The sequence below is a fragment of the Mytilus trossulus genome, chromosome 4 (assembly GCF_036588685.1).
Source record: "Mytilus trossulus isolate FHL-02 chromosome 4, PNRI_Mtr1.1.1.hap1, whole genome shotgun sequence".
NCBI classification, from domain to species: domain Eukaryota; kingdom Metazoa; phylum Mollusca; class Bivalvia; order Mytilida; family Mytilidae; genus Mytilus; species Mytilus trossulus.
The window spans coordinates 58,140,385-58,155,880 of record NC_086376.1 but is presented as its reverse complement, the minus strand read 5'-3'; the positions used below and the strand labels follow the sequence as shown (position 1 = coordinate 58,155,880).

At 30.4% G+C, this 15,496-nt stretch overlaps 1 protein-coding gene across 1 annotated transcript in view; it reads left to right on the top strand.

Annotated features, from left to right (window-relative positions):
• Nucleotides 1-6,453: 6,453 nt before the first annotated feature.
• Nucleotides 6,454-15,496, top strand: part of LOC134715625 (G-protein coupled receptor dmsr-1-like) — a 67,769-nt gene continuing 58,726 nt past the window's right edge. Inside the window, exon 1 of the mRNA XM_063577930.1 lies at nucleotides 6,454-6,562. The gene's annotated coding sequence lies outside the window, so the exon portion shown is untranslated. The remainder of the gene's footprint in view (nucleotides 6,563-15,496) is intronic.

Genomic DNA, 15,496 nt, shown 5'->3' with positions numbered 1-15,496 from the left:
GTAATGATGAGTCAATGACTTAGTTAACATAACACGGTGATTCCTCAAAAGTTCTAACCCGTATAGTACAAATTATTCGATTTGACGATATAAAACTATTCTTATGTTTCTAATTCAAATTGCACTGTGTCAATATAATGGAATTTTAGTCACCTGTCAACAAAATGAAAGGTTTAGCTACCTATATAACCAGGTTTAATACAACATGTTCTACATAAAATAATGCCTGTAACAACTCAGGAATATGACAGTTGTTATACATTCGTTTGATGTATTTGAGCATTTGATTTTGCGATTTGAGAAGAAGCTTTACTTTTTGAATTTTTCTTGGAGTTCAGTATTTTTGTTTTCCCCCTCTACATTTATAACTACTTTTTGTGTCATGCTCTGTCACACTGTCATAAAATTTCCTTTTTCTTGGTTGTTTATGTGCACATATTTCACAACTATTAAGCCCGTTGACCATTATGGAAGCAGCAATCAATTAATCAGATCTGTTCTCCTTCAAAGATAATCAAGATACTTTTCTTCTTGATGTATAACTTTTTGTGAGCTCTTAACGGGTCAATTTAGTAAAAAACAAATATGGCTTGTAGATAATCTCTCCCTTATCTAAATGTGTCTTGGTTTTTTATCTGTTTTTCTTGTCTGTGATTCATGAATGGGACAGCAATTCAACGACCAAATGATTGAAAGTCTTAAGACTTCTTTAATTTGATTTGCTGTTGTTTTCAACTTTTTCCTGTTCTTGATGTAAACTTTTGTTTCATTGTTTTGTGGTTTGGTAGTTTTCTCTTTGCAAAATTATTGAAATGTCAATATGAGATAAACGTGTTCAACTTTGACAATTAAGAAATAACACCCCGTATTATTATTAACCTCTAAGTTTATCAATAATCTAAAGTGTTATATAATTGTTTGTCAAGAATTAAACAAGTTTTATTGTTGAGAACTACAATGCATACAATGTAATTGCAACATTTGTTCGTTATATACATCATAAAATTTTAATTCATATCTTTATTCTTTGCTTAAAGTTAGTTCTGGTATGATCTGAAATTAACCCTTTGGAATATGGAACTTTTTTCTTTAAATATAGTATGCTGGTTTCATGTTAAATATTTTTTGTTTATATATAAAAAATATATTATATGCAAAAAGACTACATGCATGTGTGGGTGTACTCCCATAAATAGACGGTTTGTCAAAACCTTCCATTTAAGTATTTTAAATAGTTCTTTTAGCAGTGTATATTTCTGTTCGTTCACTATTTGCATATCTACTATTATATCTAGGATGGTTTCTGGTGACGTAAAAAAGACTCATGAAAGCCATTCCCTAGTTAATGTTCGTGTTAAAAGAAGTATTACCATTGAATGCTGAATGAATAGCTTCGATAACGAATAAACACAAACGAAAAGGAATTGCAACCCGTAAGAGAGAAAACTAAACATTTATCGTCCTTCTCTATGGAGAACATAACTTTTTATATTTCTATTGATATCATATCACTAGAAAAATATATCACTTCCTGGTAAAACTGATCTACTGTTGGTAAGATAGCATGACTTGTGTTCTTGTTGATAAAAAAAATCAGGCTCTTAATATACTTTCCATTGGACATGAACAAAACCGCTCTTGGTAAGACATCATGATATTTCGTTCTTGTTGATAAAAAAAACCCAGGTTCTACAAATACATAAAATAATACCACTGGATATTAAGCTAACAGTACATGCAGTATAAAATACTCAATTAAACACATAAATTAATGTATTCTTACATATCGTTTATATAAAATTTGTAGCAACATTTCTGTCACAGGAATTGATGTTCATTGACGCTTTTTAAAACATGACAATATAATAAGGAGAATATAAAAGCTCAACACGCATGTTGCATTATATTTTAGCCTTGTACAGTTGAACGTTCATAAAATGTTCAAAATGCCTTACACATAGCCTCAATTGTGTTATGCTGAAAACTATTTTCGGTTGCATACACTTTTCTTTGCAACCTCGCCTTCTATAAATAAAACTGAACAAAATGTGAATGCAAGAAACATCAATGGAAACGTACTTGATGTTCTTTAGAACTAAATGACCCTTTAGGTATTGTCACATTTCGTATAAAAAGTATGTAAAACAGTTTTCCAGACTATAACATATGTATTACAAGTGGGAATGGTGTATTTAATCAATTATAAATCGACATATACAAACCTTGATCAATAACTTGACTACTCATTTTAGTATTACATTGAACTGAATAACAGTTATTGTACCCATGGGATAAATAATGCTATATTAATTTATATGAACATAATTTCAAACTTATCTTATACCGTATTTAAATGCAAAAGTTATGTTCACATTGTAAAGGCATGTTATCAATTTTTCTTGAATTCTAATTAAGTACATTGTCATAGGGTAAATAGTATAATAGCATGCAGCTGTATTAAAGTGCCAATTACCCCGGTTGTAAGTTCAAAACGAAATTTAACTGGTTGAAGGGGTCGTCTTGAACTTAAGACATTCAACAATACCATTCAAAGAAAAAATGCAAAGAAAACACTTTTGTTTGTTCATTTTTGGAGAAAGGTTTATATTCGATAGCTGTACTTTAAATAAAATACATAAAAAAGTAATATGTGTTTGTGATTACAATGATTCATGTGCTTTTTTCCTGTTTTTTTTTTAAACAATACAACAGCTGAATGTATTATGTAACTTTATTGTGCACTTATATGTCCATTCATTCATAAAACTCGTCATTTTGAACGGTTGTAAATAATGTATCGGCCATTATTATTGTTTAAACTTATGATTAATAATTGTATGATTATTTTTATTAAGCATGTAAGGTTAGCTAAAAGTTATTTCTTTATTGTATTTATTTAACAAAAAATACAAACTCAAGTAGATTTGTTTGTATTACCATTCAAATTTGTTTACATAGACCTAACGAAACAAAACTTTTCATGTAAACTAACATCTGCGTTGGTTTTGTGTTTTCATAAGATTTATAAATATTCTAAGCATAGGGAAAATCAATTTTCATATTCTTAATCATTCTTGTGAAAACATTAATTATAGATCTAAAGATTAAGTGTGATTACTTAACAGATAAATTGGCGACATGAAACAATGTGCAGTTATTTGAGAAATCAGTATATGATTGATTCCTTTGTCAAAGGGATGAAAGAAAATATTGGCACGTGTTCTGATCTACCCCTACAAAGGTCATAAGCAACAAATAGAAAGTATGTTTCAACTTTTTAAACTTAAAAAAATCTAAGATTCTATAATCTAGAAATTTAAATTTTAAACGAAACAAATTCTTAAGATCAGGAAAGTGCTATATGTTTTTCTGTAAAAGACGAAAGGTTTTGTCACTAATAATTATATACCCAAGAAAAAAGTCAATGATAAATGTGTTGATTTGAGAAACAGTATTTAGCGCGTCGAGTGTGTTCCTCTTATATTTGAAGTGTTACTCTCGATTTGGTTTTTAACACGGATTTGTTCTCTCTGAATCATTTTATGACTTTTAAACAGCGGTATACCATGTTATACTACTGCTGTCATTATTCATTCATTAGTTGCAATGCAATCTGTTATTTTCCAGTCCAACAGCTGCAATAACTTCAGATTATAAATATATCTTGTAGTGATACTCCTCTGCGATTTAAACAATTTGCGACGTCAAAGACATTGCATATAAAATTTATCGTATCTGATCTGGTATATTTTATCTACATATACAGAAGAATACAATGCCATAGATAGAATAAATTATACACTTATTAAACTAATTCTTGAATAACTGATTTTCTAATTATTTTTAAAATGTTAAAGGTGATTTTCCTTTATTGTCATTTATATTAATAACACATAAAGCTACCTACATGTAAGAAGGAAAGTATGACATAATAAATACCCCCTTGTTATCTTTAAAAATACCGATAACTTGTGATGCTTGAATTTTCTTTGGTCTAGGATGTAATGAGATATTCTAATGATGACTTGGATGTTTTAACTATTGTCGTCATTCTATCTTCATATTTTCATAACGACAACATTGATGATTTAACTGACGTCGGTATTCTACCTTCATATTCTTATCATGGTAACATTGAGGCTTTAGCTATCGTCAGTATTCTATCTCCGTATTGTCATAATGTTTAGTTGCTGCTTTAACTGTCGTCGGTATGTTACCTTCGTATTCTCATAATGATGACCTTGATGCTTCCACTGTCGTCGTATTCTCCCTTAACACTTCCATTATGACATTGATGTTTTAACTGTTGTCGGTATTCTCCCCCTTCATATTCTCATCATAAGAATTATGCTTTAATTGTCGTCGGTATTCAACCTTCGTATTCTCGTAATGGTGACATTAATGCTTCAACTGTTGTCGGTATTCTCCCTTCACTCTCATTTTGACATTGATGCTATAAATGTCGTCGGTATTGTACCTTCACACTCTCATTGTTACATTGATGCTATAAATGTCGTCGGTATTCTACCTTCACACTTCCATTATGACATTGATGTTTTAACTGTTGTCGGTATTCTCCCCCTTCATATTCTCATCATAAGAATTATGCTTTAATTGTCGTCGGTATTCAACCTTCGTATTCTCGTAATGGTGACATTAATGCTTCAACTGTTGTCGGTATTCTCCCTTCACTCTCATTTTGACATTGATGCTATAAATGTCGTCGGTATTGTACCTTCACACTCTCATTGTTACATTGATGCTATAAATGTCGTCGGTATTCTACCTTCACACTCTCATTGTGACATTGATGATTTAAGTGTCGTTAGTATTCTACATTCATATTTCGATTATGATGTTTTCTCATATTCTCATAACGTTAACGTTAATGCTTTAACTGTCGACTGAATTCTAATTTCATATTCTCCTAATAATGATTTTCAGTCATTGTTTGACTTTTTATTAATGCTTTAACTATAATTGGTATTCTATATTTATACTCCCTTTATGAAATTAATGCTCAAACTGTCGTCGGTAATCTACCTTCACACTCTCATTGTGACATTGATACTATTACTGTCGTCGGTATTGTACCTTCACCATATCATTGTGACATTGATGCTATAAATGTCGTCGGTATTGTACCTTCACACTCTCATTGTTACATTGATGCTATAAATGTCGTCGGTATTGTACCTGCACACTCTCATTGTGACATAGATGCTATAATGTCGTCGGTATTGTACCTTCACACTCTCATTGTGATATTGATGCTATAAATGTCGTCGGTATTGTACCTTCACACTCTCATTGTGACATTGATGCTATAATATCGTCGGTATTGTACCTTTACACTCTCATTGTGACATTGATGCTATAAATGTCGTCGGTATTGTACCGTCACACTCTCATTGTGACATTGATGCTATAAATGTCGTCGGTATTGTACCTGCACACTCTCATTGTGACATAGATGCTATAATGTCGTCGGTATTGTACCTTCACACTCTCACTGTGACATTGATGCTGTATTTGTCGTCGGTATTGTACCTCCACAATCCCATTTTGGCATTGATGCTTTAAGTGTCGTCAGTATTCTACATTCATATTACGATTATGATGGTTTCATTGCTCTGAATGTCGTCGGTATTCTATCTTCATATTCTCCAAAAATTGGTTTTTATACTGTGTTTGACTTCTCATAATACCTTTAATGCTTTAACTATAATCGGTATTATATCTTTATACTCTCATTACGAAATTGATGCATTAACTGTCGTCAGTATTCTACCTTCACACTTTCATTGTGGCATTGATATTTTAAGTTTAAACTATCGTCAGAGATGTATATCCAAACTCTCATAGTGACATTGATGCTCAAACTGTCGCCGGTATTGTACCTTCACACCCTCATTATGACATTGATGCTTTAGTTGTCGTCGGTATTCCACCTTTTTTCTTTCACTTTGATTAGGCTGATGAATCATCGTCGTTAATTATCTACCTTTAAGTTCCCACGCAGATTATATTATGTTTTTGCATATTATGTTGTCACACGTCTTTCTTAAAACATAATTCAAGCGATGAAATGTATGACCCAAATCATTAGGTTAAAGATGGTAACATCTTGTTATGATTGATTTCTACATTGTTCATTAATAAAATCTTTTCTTCTCTATTTTTTATACCTAAGAATAGAAAACTCGCCATGCATATTTATAGTTATAAGACTTAACTAAAATAGTACAAATAATACTTTAACGTCGTGTTTCAAATTAATAAATCGTTTCAATAATGTAATAAAAATATATTTATGACAGCCGTTTATCAATAATAATAGAGTTAAGGATTTGTAAAACATATTTCAATTCGTTCATCTTAAATTCCATATGTTACAATTGTTGCAGAATTGATAAAAACAAGCATATTGATCAAATTATTTTACGACCGTATTAAATGGTTCTAAAACGTCTGTCAAGCGGACTTGATGTAATATTGTGAAGAAATAAAAGACTATTTGATCTTCTGAACGTTTTATAACAGTAAATTACTGCTCTTAAGGGTAAGTTGTAGTTTTTTATTACTTTTACGTGGTCAAATATATGAGTAAATGGTGAATTGTGCATAATATGTTATTACTCAATAATATTTATTACACTAAAGGTTAAAGTAACTCGGTTTATAGTTTTTATTCCGCAACAATTCTATGTGAAAAGCAAGTCTGCTCCGAATAAGAATTAATGATGAAAAATTGAATATTTGTAGGAGTGTAAAGGTTTTTTGTACAATTTTGGTTCGACATTCATTATTCATTATTCAAACTGATTTCAACTTGCAACTTGTTCGTATTATTATGTAATAGTACAGTAGTACTCATGTCATATTTGATATGACTATGAACGTTGGTCACCATTCAAGTTATATCAGATTACGATTATTTCAGCGTTGAATTTCTTTATTTTTAAGTATAGTAGTTTGAAATGTTTTGTTTTTCACTTTTTTCCTTATATTAAAAAAATATAATTTTTAAATAGATTGGCAATAAGTAGGTTAATTTTTAAAGTAAATTTTGACACAAAAATTGTCAGTTTTTACTGAGAAAAAATTAAAAGTTATTGTATTTTATAGCATAAAAATCCACTTTGATGTTAAAAAGAAATAAATCTGTATATCTTTATTGATGTTTTAGAAGAGAAAAAGAAATAAAATTCTCTTCAATTTGAAATCCAATAAACATCCAAAGACAGCCAGCTGTAGTGTACTTTATTTTATTATTAAATATCTGATATGTTAACGCAACACATATATTTAAAATGTTTAACACTTAAATAATTCCGTTAGATCTGCTGATCAAAACATCGTCACATAAGAGTGAATTTATGTAACAAATGTAAACCCAGTTTCAACATATCATATACAGAGAGGGTTAATGAAGGTCCTCACTTAACCAAATAAATTGCGCAAGTATGGTCGCCAACATTCAAAATGAAAGCCATGTTGCAAATATGATTTACTAAATCATGTGTTTGTTGTCGCAATTCGTATAACTTAATTTTCTATAATTGAATGGTTATGTGTTACTCACTTTGTGTATGTATCTAGTGTTTGAGTTATTGAATCTCCAGATCATTTTAAAAGCTGGTCATATCACTCAATCTTATTGTGTCGGTATAGTAGTGTTTGTGTTTTTATTAGTTTTCTGTATTAGGTTAAACCTTACGGAATTGGCGGTTTTTAATAGTTTTCACCTTCGTACTTTATTTGACCTTTTCAATTTTTAATTCGAGCGTTACTGGTGATTTTTTTTTTAATTGAAACGCGCGTCTGCGGTGAAAAATGTTCACCCTGGTAGTTATAGTCAGTCTTCAGAAAATCATTCTTAAAAATTCATTTTTACAAATAAATATTTATTTCTTCATATATGTTAATTTATGATATATACGAACTCAATAATGACTATCATAATTTTGAACCAATAATCAAAAAAGTTACTGATTAGGTCTCTATGTTACTTCGATTTTTTTAATCTAAATTCTCAATGGAGTAAGTGTGAGTAGTGTAACAGCCTTCCATTGAAAACAAAAACATTTGACATGTGCTTTAAACTTGTTTTATTGTACCATGTGACTCTGGTCATGTGATTACTGAGATTTCTGTATGTATGATTTTGTAATTTTCATTGCTTACAGAAAACTCAGTAATCACATGACTATATGATGAGTTTATTCCGTGTATGCGTATGAATTGTTTTACTTAATCGTATGTTTGTTGGTTGATACGCATTTCTAAAAATCAAAAATATGTGTGTTGATGAATTTCGTATAACGCTCTCTCTTCATTATGGGGTTCCTATTTATCCATCTTCTAAGGGGTTTTTTGTGGGGTTACTATTAATGAATCTTATTTTAGTTATTTCTATCTTATGTCTATTAGAGACTCGTTTACTCTATCTTATGTTTGCTGATTAGGTTCGCTTTGTTAAATATAATTCTGGCTGGTAGGAAGCTTTTAGCTCGGTCGAATGTTTTCCTTATAGTATTGACTTTTGTCTGTCGTTGCTGCTAAAAAGGCAAATTCACAAATATACTGAACACCGAGAAAATTTCAAAACGGAAAATCCTAAATCAAATGACAAAATCAAAAGCTCAAACAAGTGGACATCAATCGTCATATTCCTGACTTGGTACAGGCATTTACTTATGTAGAAAATAGTGATTTCAACCTGATTTTATAGCTAGCTAAACCTCTCACTTGTATGAAAATCGCATCAAATTCTATTCAATTGACAACTATGTGTGAACAAAACAAACAGACATGATTGGTAAAAAATGTCCAAAAAGGTTACAGCAGTCAACATCGTGTTTTGATCGTTATCACTATAAAACAAACATATATGCAAAAAAAACATTTACCATGGCACAATAACAAATTGGAGGGATGTTTAAGTACAGAGCCACCTCGTTTGTAACCAAGAAACACAAAAAGGAATATAAAAACAAAGCATATTAACAAAAATGAAAGACAAGATTACTAAAAGAAAATCATAAAGCAATGGTATTTTTTTTTGGGGGGGGGGGGGGGGGGGGTTACTGATAAGTTTGAAATATACCCTTGTAACATATTACCCTTTTCCTTACAGTGTTAAAATTTGGGGGAAAAACATTCTCATATCGAATTAGGTACAAAGGAAATGATAAAAATCGGTGTTGCATAATTTGGATCTTTTCAGATTTATGTCGTCAATCTGGGTTGTTGGATGTAATACTATCAATAACTAATTCATGTTAACCAATATCATTTGTAGAAAGGCATTTTTAACGTATAAGTAAAAATAAAGTGTTTTAAAAGAAATAACACCAAATCCATAAAGAACAAACTTCATATTATACGCAGCGTTAGACATATGTTGTAATCATGTAAGTAACACGATACTTGTCTGTGTCACCAGACAAAGTTGTCATCTTAACGCAGAAATGTTACTTAATCATAAGACATTGATCCGTCGCAAAGAAAATATGCAAAACAAACTAATAAATTGAACTAAAATAGGAAATCATATGAAAATCACTGATACGACACGACGTGTAACTGAAATTTTATCGTCCGCTCTAAAGGAATCGATCCGCATGTTTTCAATATAATTGCATGCTGTTGACGTTCGGCTTTTAAGAATTCATTCGAACATTAACCAATTTACTACAATAACAGTAAAAATGATATTGTGAATTGTATCGGTAAATATTGAACAGCAACACTTTACGGGAAAAATCATAATTGAGATAAAATAAACTGCCAAGAAATATTCATGACTTTGTATACATCATGGCTTATAGAGCTTTAATTTTTGTGAAGATTACTTCCTAGTAAATTGTATAGACACATTCCAGCTAAGATTTATTTGAAACATACATTTTTAAAAGAAAAGTTCATTTAAGGCTCTAAAAAAAATATACCTCTTTAGCAACGTTATTAAATTCAGGTATTTTTTAGAAAGTTTACTATGAATACAATAACTATATAATGTTTGTTATCTAGGGTGCCTATTCATATATATTTGACATCCGCTGACTATTGCTGTATACATGTCGACGTAATATTGCACAAACCATGAATATAAAATATTCATGACTTTGTATATAGCCTGGATCATACAGTAATAACCTTTGTGGGGATTTCTTTCTTGAATTTCCTTACATAATTATGCTTCCCAATCTAATATCTCATTTTCACTTCAATTGTTTTATGTCTACTTTTAACAAAACAGAGAAGAATATGTATTTATTACCTTTATAACTGTCATAGGGGGTAGTATAAAAGATACATATTTAACATAAGGACACGCTACAAAGTTGAATTCGTAAGTTACTTCAGAAAGATATGAAAATAATTTAAGAACAGTAGGGTATCATCTGGCAATTTGAAGTCATTTTGTTATCTATATAATGTAATCTCAATTAATGTATCAATAACAAGAATGTGTCTCAAGTACACGGATGTCCCACTCGTATTATCATTTTCTATGTTAAGTGGACCATATAAATGGGGAAAAAACTATAATCTGGCATTAAAATTAGAAAGATAATTATCGTAAATCGGTTTTACTAAAACTGGATATGTAATAGGAAAGACGTCTAAACTGTATGAATTAGAATTGATGACTGAAGTATAAGATAAGGTCATAAGTAAACGACGTTGGCTACACAATAACGCCACGTTACGTTAACGTTCTCTTCTGTGTGTGATTTCCAACAATAATGTCATAAGTATCATGTATACTTAGTTTTGAAGATAATTGGACTTCAACTTCATCAAAATCTACCTCGACCAAAAACGTTAACCTGAAGCGGGACAGACCAGAAAACATCATTGCAATAAATAGGCTATAAAACATGTATTACGCCATAGTATCGTGATTTTGTATCTTCTAGCTCAGTTTCATCTGAAACGGATATTGTATACTTACAGAGAAAACACAAAATGACACAAGGTTGTATCCACCTTTAACATCTGTAAATAAACTCTCTTGACGTTAAACATCCCTCTTTGCTCGTATTTTTTTTTTGACGTTTATTTCCAAGCTCATAAAGGAGTTCTATTTCGACGGTCTTTTCCCAAGTCCTGCATATAATGGATGCAGTTCGAAATGTTTATGCAATGCGGAAGAGACAAACTCAAAACTATAGGAATATATATCAGAAAGACCTATGTATTATGAACATCTGAAGAATACTACTTTATTTCGATTATTTTTATTTTTATTTTAGAAGTCACGGGACCAACAAAAATGGGCTAATCAGTTTACACATTTTATTGATACACCTAAATCGAATTAAAATAAAGGCAACAGGTACCAAAGGGACATTTAAACTCGTACGTTGAACATTAACTGACAACGGTATGTCTGATTCTATTTTTTTTTAAAAGCCAGAAAAAACAGTACACAAAACACATCGTAGAAAACGTATCATATACCGATTTTAAGAAATATCCAATAACAAAAATGAATGTTCTGGTGAGGTGAGAAGAAAAACATAACATTCAATATCGCGATTCCATTTAATCATTACCGTGTATGGCTAAATATCAATTAGTGTTCTCATGACCTTTTCTTCACATAAATATTTCTCTTTGAGATCAATTCATCCTCCTTTGTTCGTTGCGTATGTAAGATATATACACTGTGTCTGTCTTTTTTGTTTTGTTATCTGTTTTCTACTGATTGCATTGGTTGTTTCTGTTTTAATTTGTTACATTTATGACTTATTTCCCGTTCGTTGATATTAGAATTATTAGGACAGCATGAATAACAGGAAACGTAAAAAATGTAGATTAGACGATTCTTAAAATTAAATTATTACTGTTGCTAACCGTGTGACGATAAAATGAAAATTCATTATAGTTTTATTTTCACATATAGCGATAGATGTTTAGGGTCTAAGTATGCATTTGAGTTTTATGTACTGGTATTTATTAAAATTGTATTTCCCTATTTGTAATTCCAATTCTGTCCAGAGTCACAGTTGTGTACAAAAAAGACTATCAAGCCATAAAAACTGTTTAACGTCGCCAAGTAAACAAATGATGTGAAAGTAAATAGTTAATGTTAACTGTGCATAATCCTGATCATAAACATTGTATTGTCATACAATGGTGGCAAAAAAACAAAAATAATATAATCAGTTCAGGTTCTGAAACAACTTTTGTCGACCCTTTGGTATGGTAAGAAAAAATATTTCATGGTACGCGCAAATATAATCAACGTTTTGCCCTTCCATACAATTTATAACACAGAGAGTATCTAAACTACCCGTCACGTACAAATCTTTCTGCCACCTGCTCATTTGCTAAAAGGTGTTGTGTCTTATTCTTTAACCTATCTGTAACATAAGCTGCTCATAAACACATATAGAAGGTAAAATCCGACAATCTTTGGTTAACCAGTTTTTGTTGTTGTCAGGTATCAGTTGTTTTAAATATTAATTGACACCTTACATTGAATGTTGTTCAACGAAGGTTACTGGTTTGGCTCCTAAACGTTTTATCATGCCAAATTTCCGGAAGGTTGTTTCTTTTACATTTAATCACTATTTACTTGATTATTCGATACTGATATGATTGCAGATTAATAAGCATACGTCATGTTCTTCATGTTGCTGAGAACTTTGATACTAAAATTGAACTTTCAATATACTTTGAACAGTTCCACTTTTCCTGATTGTGGAGGTCAAGTTAATTTAAATGATTCCTCTATCCGATGTTGTCCGTTTTATACCTCAATAAACTGATGATATATTGTTAACTAATATTATTTGTCTCCTTTGTATTGAGAATTATCCATCTAAATAAGTTATATCAGTAATTTTGTTCTTTGAAATGAAAGGTTTAAAGAAATGACCCCAAAAAAACTAGAATATCATGTACCTCCACAAAAATGTAGTTTATGTATCCCATCAGATAGATAAAGGAAGTGAAAAAGGAAAATAACCTTACAAATTATCAATTATATGCGTCTGAAACGCATTTCGTAATTTACCATCAACAGGAACGAAGGCAAACATTTCAGTCGTTGGAGATCTTTCCAGTGTTTGTCTCAATTTATTTGAGATTTTGCAATTTGAACAGAAATAAATCTTAAACGAATTATACGCATTTTGAACTCATGTCGTTTAGTTTTTTGTGTTTTATGTTTGCTTTCTCATGGACATGTACCCAATGTTTCATTTTATTTACACCAACTATGACCTTTTTAGGGGGTTTTCTAATCCAAGCACGGAGGTTATTGAAGAACACAGACGTAATCCCTCTTTGTAAACATTTTGTAACAACAACAAAATTCGTAGAATTAATATCGTGGAATTGCTGGTAAACAACAATAAAAACAACTTATTACAATGTCCAGTAAATATATAAGGCCGTATAAGTAATGAGTATGATTAACGTAAAAGGTTCTTATCAAATGATGTACTGACTGTCAAGCAGGTTAGTAGACTTAACCACGACTCAAATGTATTTACCTTTATCATGCGATATTGATAATGTCACTCGTTTTTTAAATCTCAATTTCATCCAAAAACTTTACATTTCTAATCATGTAATAAATCCGAAAATAAAGGCAATTTAATGATTTAATATCAAAGATACTGTGCATTCTAAAATAAATTTAATCATCCCTTTAATGTGTATGTTTTATTTCGAATCATTGTTATTGGTTTCACAAATTCATATTATTTAAAACATATGATTTTAGTGATCCCTCATTAGAATAGTTAATGCATTTACAATATCTACATGTAGATTTAAAGGAAACATCAATTTTTAATACTTGTTCAAATCTCAAATATCATGAGTTCTCCAAAAAGTCGCAGGGTAATTGTTCGTCTTATTCCAATAACTTCCAATGTTTGGTAGAAAATTTAGGGACTCTATTTATTATCGTAAATGCCTAAGATGTAAATCTGAATTTGTTATTGAACTTGACCCGAAAAAATAGTTTCATTTGTACAAATTAAAAGCAGCAGTAATTATAATTTTTTCATATCGTATACCAACTGGCAAAAGTGTCGAAACAGCCTTTTATTTACAATTGAGAGCTTCGTTTGCTACAGTTAAAAGACAAGTTTTATTCGCTTGTGAGATTTCAATCCCCCCTATCACCTCTAGCCAATGTAGGAAAACAAACACAAAACAATACGCATAGTAACACACAGTTTAAAAGATGCCCGAGTACGATGTCACCATTAACCTGGTGTTAACCTTAATTTTTCAGTAATACAAATATCTCTTTCGTTAAAATCTAACACACACGAGCGAATCTAACAAGTTAAGATATACTAACACCATAAAAAGGTGACAATAGAACGTAACCATCTAAAATTGGATAATCAACAATATGAAATGAAAATCATCTATTTTTTAGTGTTTTTTCATATTTGTTTGTTTTTATAATGATTAAGATTGTACCACTTTGTTGACTTATGTACCCCTTTTTCGACAGTGTTTACCTATTATTCCTGTTCTTTGTGTTGACAGATTGTTTTGAGTATTAGGTAATTTAATGCGAGTTTCATACAAGTGAAATGTTTTGCTAGCTATAAAACCAGGTTTAATCCACCATTGTCTGCATCAGTAAATGCCTGTTCAAAATCAGGAATATGACAGTTGTTCTCAATTTGTTTAATGGGTTTAAGGTTTCTAGTTTGCCTTTTGATAAGGTATTTCGATTTGAATTTCCCTTGATGTTCGGTAGTTTTTTCATTTCTCTTTTTATATAAAATTGTCTAAAAGGTAGTGTACCTTTACATCCGCCAAAAAATTATTGACAGTATAAAACTCGAAACTTCTTATGGGCCTTCAATTAAGTCATTTTATAAAACATTTTGACAATGAACGTATTTTGAGTGAACATCAAGGTCAAAGAATTTTAAGATTCAAAACCAATACAAAGTTGGAGAACTTATCGAACCCAAATAGACCTCAATTATAGTAAAATCTGGAAACCTCCCCTTTATGACCATCTTTTAGTTCGCTCAATGAAATTAACAAACATACCATTATTGTAAATGTAATGAAGTTGCGATCTGTTTTGGATTAATTAAAGGTAGCCAAGTAAATGTTGAATGAAAAGTGTGAATCTAATTATTTTTCCTGCTTTGTTACAGATAGTGTCAAGTAATTAATTATATGTATTATTATTTCTACATCCATTATCGCAAGGTGACAAAAAATATTCATTTATTGTCAAGTAGAGTTTTGTTTGATTAACAAAACAATGTGTGTATGATATTGACTTCGTGTATTTAAGTGATAATTAAGATATCTATATAAAACATATGTGTGAATAATGGTTATATGTTATTATATTTTCACACCTACGATTGATTATTAAGACATTAAATATTTATTTTACTCAAGTTAAGTCCCATATGGTCATCACAATACTTGATATATTAATTATTGTTAAAGTATGCTAGATGTTACATATACAACTTATTAATAA